Source organism: Prunus avium, chromosome 8, assembly GCF_965620075.1.
Source record: "Prunus avium chromosome 8, drPruAviu1.hap1.1, whole genome shotgun sequence".
NCBI lineage: Eukaryota > Viridiplantae > Streptophyta > Magnoliopsida > Rosales > Rosaceae > Prunus > Prunus avium.
Genome location: NC_142291.1, coordinates 20564985 through 20578622, shown reverse-complemented (window position 1 = coordinate 20578622; position 13638 = coordinate 20564985).

Below are 13638 nucleotides of genomic sequence, written 5' to 3'. Positions count from 1 at the left end.
GTTTGGGGCTCGATCCGAAATCAATACGTGTGAGAAATTGGACAATTCAAGTTCAACGGCAGTTCGTTCCTAATTGGAGTGGTTGGTGTATTCCATACTTCTAGCGATTGGATTTCACTCAAAACTCACCAAATGACTCCTCCCACCATATTATGATGTTGCCCAAGTTTTGGTCTCGATCCGAAATCAATAGGTGTTCCAAATTGGACAATTCAAGTTCAACGGCAGCTCGTTCCTAATCGGAGTGGTTGGTGTATTCCATACTTCTAGCGATTGGATTTCACTCAAAACTCACCAAATGACTCCTCCCACCATATTATGATGTTGCCCAAGTTTTTGGCTTGATCCGAAATGCATAGGTGTGCGAAATTGGACAATTCAAGTTCAACGGCAGTTCTTTCCTAATTGGAGTGGTTGGTGTATTCCATACTTCTAGCGATTGGATTTCACTCAAAACTCACTAAATGACTCCTCCCACCATATTATGATGTTGCCCAGGTTTTGGTCTCAATCCGAAATCTATAGGTGTTCCAAATTGGACAATTCAAGTTCAACGGCAGTGCGTTCCTAATTGGAGTGGTTGGTGTATTCCATACTTCTAGCGATTGGATTTCAATCAAAACTCACCAAATGACTCCTCCCACCATATTATGATGTTGCCCAAGTTTTGGGCTCGATCCGAAATCAATAGGAGTGAGAAATTGGACAGTTCAAGTTCGACGGCAGTTCGTTCCTAATTGGAGTGGTTGGTGTATTCCATACTTCTAAAGATTGGATTTCACTCAAAACTCACCAAATGACTCGTCCCACCATATTATGATGTTGCCCAAGTTTGGGGCTCGATCCGAAATCAATAGGAGTGAGAAATTGGACAGTTCAAGTTCAACGGCAGTTCTTTCCTAATTGGAGTGGTTGGTGTATTCCATACTTCTAGCGATTGGATTTCACTCAAAACTCACTAAATGACTCCTCCCACCATATTATGATGTTGCCCAAGTTTTGGTCTCGATCCGAAATCAATTGGTGTTCCAAATTGGACAATTGAAGTTCAACGGCAGTTCGTTCCCAATTGGAGTGGTTGGTGTATTCCATACTTCTAGCGATTGGATTTCCCTCAAAACTCACCAAATGACTCCTCCCACCATATTATGATGTTGCCCAAGTTTTTGGCTCGATCCGAAATGAATAGGTGTGCGAAATTGGACAATTCAAGTTCAACGGCAGTTCGTTCCTAATTGGAGTGGTTGGTGTATTCCATACTTCTATCGATTGGATTTCACTCAAAACTCACCAAATGACTCCTCCCACCATATTATGATGTTGCCCAAGTTTTTGGCTCGATCCGAAATCAATAGGTGTGAGAAATTGGACAATTCAATTCAACGGCAGTTCGTTCCTAATTCGAGTGGTTGGTGTATTCCATACTTCTAGCGATTGGATTTCACTCAAAACTGACCAAATGACTCCTCCCACCATATTATGATGTTGCCCAAGTTTTGGGCTCGATCCGAAATCAATAGGTGTGAGAAATTGGACAATTCAAGTTCAACGGCAGTTCGTTCCTAATTGGAGTGGTTGGTGTATTCCATACTTCAAGCGATTGGATTTCACTCAAAAGTCACCAAATGACTCCTCCCACCATATTATGAGGTTGCCCAAGTTTTGGGCTCGATCCGAAATCAATAGGTGTGAGAAATTGGACAATTCAAGTTCAACGGCAGTTCGTTCCTAATTGGAGTAGTTGGTATCCCATACTTCTAGCGATTGGATTTCACTCAAAACTCACCAAATGACTCCTCCCACCATATTATGATGTTGCCCAAGTTTTGGGCTCGATCCGAAATCAATAGGTGTTCCAAATTGGACAATTCAAGTGCAACGGCAGTTTGTTCCTAATTGGAGTGTCGGTGTATTCCATACTTCTAGCGATTGGATTTCACTCAAAACTCACCAATTGACTCCTCCCACCATATTGTGATGTTGCCCAAGTTTTGGGTTCGATCCGAAATCAATAGGTGTTCCAAATTGGACAATTCAAGTTCAACGGCAGTTCGTTCCTAATTGGAGTGGTTGGTGTATTCCATACTTCTAGCGATTGGATTTCACTCAAAACTCACCAAATGACTCCTCCCACCATATTATGATGTTGCCCAAGTTTTGGGCGCGATCCGAAATCCATAGTTGTTCCAAATTGGACAATTCAAGTTCAACGACAGTTCGTTTCTAATTGGAGTGGTTGGGGTATTCCATACTTCTAACGATTGGATTTCACTCAAAACTCACCAAATGACTCCTCCCACCATATTATGGTGTTGCCCAAGTTTTGGGCTCGATCCGAACTCAATAGGTGTTCCAAATTGGACAATTTAAGTTCAACGGCAGTTCGTTCCTAATTGGAGTTGTTGGTGTATTCCACACTTCTAGTGATTGGATATCACTCAAAACTCACCAAATGACTCCTCCCACCATACTATGACGTTGCCCAAGTTTTGGTCTCGATCTGGAATCAATAGGTGTTCCAAATTGGACAATTCAAGTTCAACGGCAGTTCGTTCCTAATTGGAGTGGTTGGTGTATTCCATACTTCTAGCGATTGGATTTCACTCAAAACTCACCAAATGACTCCTCCCACCAAATTATGATGTTGCCCAAGTTTTTGGCTCGATCCGAAATCAATAGGTGTGAGAAATTGGACAATTCAATTCAACGACAGTTCGTTCCTAATTGGAGTGGTTGGTGTATTCCATACTTCTAGCGATTGGATTTCACTCAAAACTGACCAAATGACTCCTCCCACCATATTATGATGTTGCCAAAGTTTTGGGCTCGATCCGAACTCAAGAGGTGTGAGAAATTGGACAATTTAACTTCAACGGTAGTTCGTTCCAAATTGGAGTGGTTGGTGTATTCCATACTTCTAGCGATTGGATTTCACTCAAAACTCACCAAATGACTCCTCCCACCATATTATGATGTTGCCCAAGTTTTGGGCTCGATCCGAACTCAATTGGTGTGAGAAATTGGACAATTTAAGTTCAATGGCAGTTCGTTCCTAGTTGGAGTTCTTGGGGTATTCCATACTTCTAGCGATTGGATTTCACTCAAAACTCACCAAATGACTCCTCCCACCATATTATGATGTTGCCCAAGTTTTGGGCTCGATCCGAAATCAATAGGTGTGAGAAATTGGATAGTTCAAGTTCAACGGCAGTTCGTTCCTAATTGGAGTGTTTGGTGTATTCCATACTTTTAGCGATTGGATTTCACTCAAAACTAACCAAATGACTCCTCCCACCATATTATGATGTTGCCCAAGTTTTGGGCTCGATCCGAATTCAATAGGTGTGAGAAATTGGACAATTTAAGTTCAATGGCAGTTCGTTTCTAATTGGAGTTGTTGGTGTATTCCATACTTCTAGCGATTGGATTTCACTCAAAACTCACCAAATGACTCCTCCCAACATATTATGATGTTGCCCAAGTTTTGGGCTCGATCCGAAATCAATAGGTGTGAGAAATTGGACAATTCAAGTTCAACGGCAGTTCGTTCCTAATTGGAGTGGTTGGTGTATTCCATACTTCAACCGATTGGATTTCACTCAAAAGTCACCAAATGACTCCTCCCACCATATTATGAGGTTGCCCAAGTTTTGGGCTCGATCCGAAATCAATAGGTTTGAGAAATTGGACAATTCAAGTTCAACGGCAGTTCGTTCCTAATTGGAGTGGTTGCTGTATTCCATACTTCTAGGGATTGGATTTCACTCAAAACTCACCAAATGACTCCTCCCACCATATTATGATGTTGCCCAAGTTTTGGGGTCAATCCGAAATCAATAGGTGTGAGAAATTGGACAATTCAAGTTGAACGGCAGTTCGTTCCTAATTGGAGTTGTTGTGTATTCCATACTTCTAGCGATTGGATTTCACTCAAAACTCACCAAATGACTCCTCCCACCATACTATGATGTTGCCCAAGTTTTGGGCTCGATCCGAAATCAATAGGTGTGACAAATTGGACAATTCAAGTTCAACGGCAGTTCGTTCCTAATTGGAGTAGTTGGTGTATCCCATAATTCTAGCGATTGGATTTCACTCAAAACTCACCAAAAGACTCCTCCCACCATATTATGATGTTGCCCAAGTTTTGGGCATGATCCGAAATCAATAGGTGTTCCAAATTGGACAATTCAAGTGCAACGGCAGTTCGTTCCTAATTGGAGTGGTTGGTGTATTCCATACTTCAACCGATTGGATTTCACTCAAAAGTCACCAAATGACTCCTCCCACCATATTATGAGGTTGCCCAAGTTTTGGGCTCGATCCGAAATCAATAGGTTTGAGAAATTGGACAATTCAAGTTCAACGGCAGTTCGTTCCTAATTGGAGTTGTTGGTGTATTCCATACTTCTAGCGATTGGATATCACTCAAAACTCACCAAATGACTCCTCCCACCATATTATGATGTTGCCCAAGTTTTGGGCTCGATACGAAATCAATAGGTGTGAGATATTGGACAATTCAAGTTCAACGGCAGTTCGTTCCTAATTGGAGTGGTTGGTGTATTCCATACTTCTAGCGATTGGATTTCACTCAAAACTCACCAAATGCCTCCTCCCTCCATATTATGATGTTGCCCAAGTTTTGGGCTCGATCCGAAATCAATAGGTGTGAGAAATTGGAAAATTCAAGTTCAACGGCAGTTCGTTCCTAATTGGAGTGGTTGATGTATTCCATACTTCTAATGATTGGATTTCACTGAAAACTCACCAAAGGACTCCTCCCACCATGTTATGATGTTTCCCAAGTTTTGGGCTCGATCCGAAATCAATAGGTGTTCGAAATTGGACAATTCAAGTTCAACGGCAGTTCGTTCCTAATTGGAGTGGTTGGTGTATTCCGTACTTCTAGCGATTGGATTTCACTCAAAACTTACCAAATGACTACTCCCACCATATTATGATGTTGCCCAAGTTTAGGGCTCCATCAAAAATCAATAGGTGTGAGATATTGGACAATTCAAGTTCAACGGCAGTTCGTTCCTAAATGGAGTGGTTGGTGTATTCCATACTTCTAGCGATTGGATTTCACTCAAAACTCACCAAATGACTCCTCCCACCATATTATGATGTTGCCCAAGTTTTGGGCTCGATCCGAAATCAATAGGTGTTCCAAATTGGACAATTCAAGTTCAACGGCAGTTCGTTCCCAATTGGAGTGGTTGGTGTATTCCATACTTCTAGCGATTGGATTTCACTCAAAACTCACCAAATGACTCCTCCCACCATATTATGATGTTGCCCAAGTTTTGGGCTCGATCCGAAATCAATAGGTGTTCCAAATTGGACAATTCAAGTTCAACGGCAGTTCGTTCCCAATTGGAGTGGTTGGTGTATTCCATACTTCTAGCGATTGGATTTCACTCAAAACTAACCAAATGATTCCTCCCACCATATTATGATGTTGCCCAAGTTTTGGGCTCGATCCGAAATCAATAGGTGTGAGAAATTGGACAATTCAAGTTCAACGGCAGTTCGTTCCTAATTGGAGTGGTTGGTGTATTCCATACTTCTAGCGATTGGATTTCACTCAAAACTCACCAAATGACTCCTCCCACCATATTATGATGTTGCCCAAGTTCTGGGCTCGATCCGAAATCAATAGGTGTTAAAAATTGGACAATTCAAATTCAACGGCAGTTCGTTCCTAATTGGAGTGGTTGCTGTATTCCATACTTCTAGCGATTGGATTTCACTCAAAACTCACCAAATGACTCCTACCACCATATTATGATGTTGCCCAAGTTTTGGGCTCGATCCGAAATCAATAGGTGTTAAAAATTGGACAATTCAAATTCAACGGCAGTTCGTTCCTAATTGGAGTGGTTGCTGTATTCCATACTTCTAGCGATTGGGTTTCACTCAAAACTCACCAAAGGACTCCTCCCACCATATTATGATGTTGCCCAAGTTCTGGGCTCGATCCGAAATCAATAGGTGTTCAAAATTGGACAATTCAAGTTCAACGGCAGTTCGTTCCTAAATGGAGTGGTTGGTGTATTCCATACTTCTAGCGATTGGATTTCACTCAAAACTAACCAAATGACTCCTCCCACCATATTATGATGTTGCCCAAGTTTTGGGCTCGATCCGAAATCAATAGGTGTGAAAAATTGGACAATTCAAGTTCAACGGCAGTTCGTTCCTAATTGGAGTGGTTGGTGTATTCCTTACTTCTAGCGATTGGATTTCACTCAAAACTCACCAAATGACTCCTCCCACCATATTATGATGTTGCCCATGTTTGGGGCTCGATCTGAAATCAATAGGTGTTCGAAATTGGACAATTCAAGTTCAACGGCAGTTCGTTCCTGATTGGAGTGGTTGGTGCATTCCGTACTTCTAGCGATTGGATTTCACTCAAAACTAACCAAATGATTCCTCCCACCATATTATGATGTTGCCCAAGTTTTGGGCTCGATCCGAAATCAATAGGTGTGAGAAATTGGACAATTCAAGTTCAACGGCAGTTCGTTCCTAATTGGAGTGGTTGGTGTATTCCATACTTCTAGCGATTGGATTTCACTCAAAACTCACCAAATGACTCCTCCCACCATATTATGTTGTTGCCCAAGGTTTGGGCTCGATCCGAAATCAATAGGTGTGAGAAATTGGACAATTCAAGTTCAACGGCAGTTCGTTCCTAATTGGAGTGGTTGGTGTATTCTATACTTCTAGCGATTGGATTTCACTCAAAACTCACCAAATGACTCCTCCCACCATATTATGATGTTGCCCAAGTTTTGGGCTCCATCCGAAATCAATAGGTGTTCCAAATTGGGCAATTCAAGTTCAACGGCAGTTCATTCCTAATTGGAGTGGTTGGTGTATTCCATACTTCTAGCGATTGGATTTCACTCAAAACTCACCAAACGACTCCTCCCACCATATTATGATGTTGCCCAAGTTCTGGGCTCGATCCGAAATCAATAGTTGTGAGAAATTGGACAATTCAAGTTCAACGGCAGTTCGTTCCTAATTGGAGTGGTTGGTGTATTCCGTACTTCTAGCGATTGGATTTCACTCAAAACTCACCAAATGACTCCTCCCACCATATTATGATGTTGGCCAAGTTTTGGGCTCGATCCGAAATCAATAGGTGTGAGAAATTGGACAATTCAAGTTCAACGGCAGTTCGTTCCTAATTGGAGTGGTTGGTGTATTCCATACTTCTAGCGATTGGATTTCACTCAAAACTCACCAAATGACTCCTCCCACCATATTATGATGTTGCCCAAGTTTTGGGCTCCATCCGAAATCAATAGGTGTTCGAAATTGGATAATTCAAGTTCAACGGCAGTTCGTTCCTAATTGGAGTGGTGGGAGTATTCCGTACTTCTAGCGATTGGATTTCACTCAAAACTAACCAAATGACTCCTCCCACCATATTATGATGTTGCCCAAGTTTTGGGCTCGATCCGAAATCAATAGGTGTGAGAAATTGGACAATTTAAGTTCAACGGCAGTTCGTTCCTAATTGGAGTGGTTGGTGTATTCCATACTTCTAGCGATTGGATTTCACTCAAAACTCACCAAACGACTCCTCCCACCATATTATAATGTTGCCCAAGTTCTGGGCTCGATCCGAAATCAATAGGTGTGAAAAATTGGACAATTCAAATTCAACGGCAGTTCGTTCCTAATTGGAGTGGTTGGTGTATTCCATACTTCTAGCGATTGGATTTCACTCAAAACTCACCAAACGACTCCTCCCACCATATTATGATGTTGCCCAAGTTTTGGGCTCGATCCGAAATCAATAGGTGTGAGAAATTGGACAATTCAAGTTCAACGGCAGTTCGTTCCTAATTGGAGTGGTTGGTGTATTCCTTACTTCTAGCGATTGGATTTCACTCAAAACTCGCCAAATGACTCCTCCCACCATATTATTATGTTGCCCATGTTTGGGGCTCGATCCGAAATCAATAGGTGTGAGAAATTGGACAATTCAAGTTGAACGGCAGTTCGTTCCTAATTCGAGTGGTTGGTGTATTCCGTACTTCTAGCGATTGGATTTCACTCAAAACTCACCAAATGACTTCTCCCACCATATTATGATGTTGCCCAAGTTTTCGGCTCCATCCGAAATCAATAGGTGTTCGAAATTGGACAATTCAAGTTCAACGGCAGTTCGTTCCTAATTGGATTTGTTGGTGTATTCCATACTTCTAGCGATTGGATTTCACTCAAAACTCACCAAAGGACTACTCCCACCATATTATGATGTTGCCCAAGTTTTGGGCTCGATCCGAAATCAATAGGCGTGAGAAATTGGACAATTCAAGTTCAACGGCAGTTCGTTCCTAATTGGAGTGGTTGGTGTATTCCATACTCCTAGCGATTGGATTTCACTCAAAACTCACCAAATCACTCTTCCTACCATATTATGATGTTGCCCAAGTTCTGGGCTCCATCCGAAATCAATAGGTGTTCGAAATTGGACAATTCAAGTTCAACGGCAGTTCGTTCCTGATTGGAGTGGTTGGTGTATTCCGTACTTCTAGCGATTGGATTTCACTCAAAACTCACCAAATGACTCCTCCCACCATATTATGTTGTTGCCCAAGTTTTGGGCTCGATCCGAAATGAATAGGTGTTCGAAATTGGACAATTCAAGTTCAACGGCAGTTCGTTCCTAATTGGAGTGGTTGGTGTATTCCATACTTCTAGCGATTGGATTTCACTCAAAACTCACCAAATCACTCCTCCCACCATATTATGATGTTGCCCAAGTTTTGGGCTCCATCCGAAATCAATAGGTGTTCGAAATTGGACAATTCAAGTTCAACGGCAATTCGTTCCTAATTGGAATGGTTGGTGTATTCCATACTTCTAGCAATTGGATTTCACTGAAAACTCAACAAATGACTCCTCCCACCATATTATGATGTTGCCCAAGTTTTGGGCTCGATCAGAAATCAACAGGTGTGAGAAATTGGACAATTCAAGTTCAACGGCAGTTCGTTCAAATTGGAGTGGTTGGTGTATTCCATACTTCTAGCGATTGGATTTCACTGAAAACCCACCAAATGACTTCTCCCACCATATTATGATGTTGCCCAAGTTTTGGGCTCCATCGGAAATCTATAGATGTTCGAAATTGGACAATTCAAGTTCAACGGCAATTCGTTCCTAATTGGAGTGGTTGGTGTATTCCATACTTCTAGCAATTGGATTTCACTCAAAACTCACCAAATGACTCCTCCCACCATATTATGATGTTGCCCAAGTTTTGGGCTCGATCAGAAATCAACAGGTGTGAGAAATTGGACAATTCAAGTTCAACGGCAGTTCGTTCAAATTGGAGTGGTTGGTGTATTCCATACTTCTAGCGATTGGATTTCACTCAAAACTCACCAAATGACTCCTCCCACCATATTATGATGTTGCCCAAGTTTTGGGCTCCATCCGAAATCTATAGGTGTTCGAAATTGGACAATTCAAGTTCAACGGCAATTCGTTCCTAATTGGAGTGGTTGGTGTATTCCGTACTTCTAGCTGTTGGATTTCACTCAAAACTAACCAAACGACTCCTCCCACCATATTATGATGTTGCCCAAGTTTTGGGCTCGATCCGAAATCAATAGGTGTTCGAAATTGGACAATTCAAGTTCAACGGCAGTTCGTTCCTAATTGGAGTGGTTGGTGTATTCCATACTTCTAGCGATTGGATTTCACTCAAAACTCACCAAATGACTCCTCCCACCATATTATGATGTTGCCCAAGTTTTGGGCTCGATCCGAAATCAATAGGTGTGAGAAATTGGACAATTTATGTTCAACGGCAGTTCGTTCCTAATTGGAGTGGTTGGTGTATTCCATACTTCTAGCGATTGGATTTCACTCAAAACTCACCAAATGACTCCTCCCACCATATTATGATGTTGCCCAAGTTCTGGGCTCGATCCGAAATCAATAGGTGTGAAAAATTGGACAATTCAAATTCAACGGCAGTTCGTTCCTAATTGGAGTGGTTGGTGTATTCCATAATTCTAGCGATTGGATTTCACTCAAAACTCACCAAATGACTCCTCCCACCATATTATGATGTTGCCCAAGTTTTGGGCTCGATCCGAAATCAATAGGTGTGAGAAATTGGACAATTCAAGTTCAACGGAAGTTCGTTTCTAATTGGAGTGGTTGGTGTATTCCTTACTTCTAGCGATTGGATTTCACTCAAAACTCGCCAAATGACTCCTCCCACCATATTATTATGTTGCCCATGTTTCGGGCTCGATCCGAAATCAATAGGTGTGAGAAATTGGACAATTCAAGTTGAACGGCAGTTCGTTCCTAATTCGAGTGGTTGGTGTATTCCGTACTTCTAGCGATTGGATTTCACTCAAAACTCACCAAATGACTTCTCCCACCATATTATGATGTTGCCCAAGTTTTCGGCTCCATCCGGAATCAATAGGTGTTCGAAATTGGACAATTCAAGTTCAACGGCAGTTCGTTCCTAATTGGATTTGTTGGTGTATTCCATACTTCTAGCGATTGGATTTCACTCAAAACTCACCAAAGGACTACTCCCACCATATTATGATGTTGCCCAAGTTTTGGGCTCGATCCGAAATCAATAGGCGTGAGAAATTGGACAATTCAAGTTCAACGGCAGTTCGTTCCTAATTGGAGTGGTTGGTGTATTCCATACTCCTAGCGATTGGATTTCACTCAAAACACACCAAATGACTCTTCCCACCATATTATGATGTTGCCCAAGTTTTGGGCTCCATCCGAAATCAATAGGTGTTCGAAATTGGACAATTCAAGTTCAACGGCAGTTCGTTCCTGATTGGAGTGGTTGGTGTATTCCGTACTTCTAGCGATTGGATTTCACTCAAAACTAACCAAATGACTCCTCCCACCATATTATGTTGTTGCCCAAGTTTTGGGCTCGATCCGAAATCAATAGGTGTGAGAAATTGGACAATTCAAGTTCAACGGCAGTTCGTTCCTAATTGGAGTGGTTGGTGTATTCCATACTTCTAGCGATTGGATTTCACTCAAACCTCACCAAATCACTCCTCCCACCATATTATGATGTTGCCCAAGTTTTGGGCTCCATCCGAAATCAATAGGTGTTCGAAATTGGACAATTCAAGTTCAACGGCAATTCGTTCCTAATTGGAGTGGTTGGTGTATTCCATACTTCTAGCAATTGGATTTCACTCAAAACTCACCAAATGACTCCTCCCACCATATTATGATGTTGCCCAAGTTTTGGGCTCGATCAGAAATCAACAGGTGTGAGAAATTGGACAATTCAAGTTCAACGGCAGTTCGTTCAAATTGGAGTGGTTGGTGTATTCCATACTTCTAGCGATTGGATTTCACTCAAAACTCACCAAATGACTCCTCCCACCATATTATGATGTTGCCCAAGTTTTGGGCTCCATCCGAAATCTATAGGTGTTCGAAATTGGACAATTCAAGTTCAACGGCAATGCGTTCCTAATTGGAGTGGTTGGTGTATTCCGTACTTCTAGCTATTGGATTTCACTCAAAACTAACCAAACGACTCCTCCCACCATATTATGATGTTGCCCAAGTTTTGGGCTCGATCCGAAATGAATAGGTGTTCGAAATTGGACAATTCAAGTTCAACGGCAGTTCGTTCCTAATTGGAGTGGTTGGTGTATTCCATACTTCTAGCGATTGGATTTCACTCAAAACTCACCAAATCACTCCTCCCACCATATTATGATGTTGCCCAAGTTTTGGGCTCGATCCGAAATCAATAGTTGTGAGAAATTGGACAATTCAAGTTCAACGACAGGTCGTTCCTAATTGGAGTGGTTGGTGTATTCCTTACTTCTAGCGATTGGATTTCACTCAAAACTCCCCAAATGACTCCTCCCACCATGTCATGATGTTGCCCAAGTTTTGGGCTCAGTCTGAAATCAATAGGTGTGAGAAATTGGACAATTCAAGTTCAACGGAAGTTCGTTCCTAATTCGAGTGGTTGGTGTATTCCATACTTCTAGCGATTTGATTCCACTCAAAACTCACCAAGTGACTCCTCCCACCATATTATGATGTTGCCCAAGTTTTGGGCTCGATCTGAAATCAGTAGGTGTGAGAAATTGGTCAATTCAATTTCAACGACAATTCGTTCCTAATTGGAGTGGTTGGTGTATTCCATACTTCTAGCGATTGGATTTCACTCAAAACTCACCAAATGACTCCTCCCACCATATTATGATGTTGCCCATATTTGGGGCTCGATCCGAAATCAATAGGTGTTCCAAATTGGACAATTCAAGTTCAACGGCAGTTCGTTCCTAATTGGAGTGGTTGGTGTATTCCATACTTCTAGCGATTGGATTTCACTCAAAACTCACCAAATGAATCCTCCCACCATATAATGATGTTGCACAAGTTTGGGGTTCGATCCGAAATCAATAGGTGTGAGAAATTGGACAATTCAAGTTCAACAACAGTTCGTTCCTAATTGGAGTGGTTGGTGTATTCCATACTTCTAGCGATTGGATTTCACTCAAAACTCACCAAATGACTCCTCCCACCATATTATGTTGTTGCCCAAGTTTTTGGCTCAATCCGAAATCAATAGGTCTGAGAAATTGGACAATTCAAGTTCAACGGCAGTTCGTTCCTATTTGGAGTGGTTGGTGTATTCCATACTTCTAGCGATTGGATTTCACTCAAAACTGACCAAATGACTCCTACCACCATATTAGGATGTTGCCAAAGTTTTGGGCTCGATCCGAACTCAAGAGGTGTGAGAAATTGGACAATTTAAGTTCAACGGCAGTTCGTTCCAAATTGGAGTGGTTGGTGTATTCCATACTTCTAGCGATTGGATTTCACTCAAAACTCACCAAATGACTCCTCCCACCATATTATGATGTTGCCCAAGTTTTGGGATCGATCCGAAATCAATAGTTGTGAGAAATTGGACAATTCAAGTTCAACGGCAGTTCGTTCCTAATTGGAGTGGTTGGTGTATTCCTTACTTCTAGCGATTCGATTTCACTCAAAACTCACCAAATGACTCCTCCCACCATGTCATGATGTTGCCCAAGTTTTGGGCTCAGTCTGAAATCAATAGGTATGAGAAATTGGACAATTCAAGTTCAACGGAAGTTCGTTCCTAATTCGAGTGGTTGGTGTATTCCATACTTCTAGCGATTTGATTCCACTCAAAACTCGCCAAGTGACTCCTCCCACCATATTATGATGTTGCCCAAGTTTTGGGCTCGATCTGAAATCAATAGGTGTGAGAAATTGGTCAATTCAATTTCAACGACAATTCGTTTCTAATTGGAGTGGTTGGTGTATTCCATACTTCTAGCGATTGGATTTCACTCAAAACTCACCAAATGACTCCTCCCACCATATTATGATGTTGCCCAAGTTTTGGGCTCGATCCGAAATCAATAGGTTTTCGAAATTGGACAATTCAAGTTCAACGGAAGTTCGTTCCTAATTGGAGTGGTTGGTGTATTCCATACTTCTAGCGATTGGATTTCACTCAAAACTCACCAAATGACTTCTCCCACCATATTATGATGTTGCCCAAGTTTTGGGCTCGGTCCGAAATCAATAGGTGTGAGA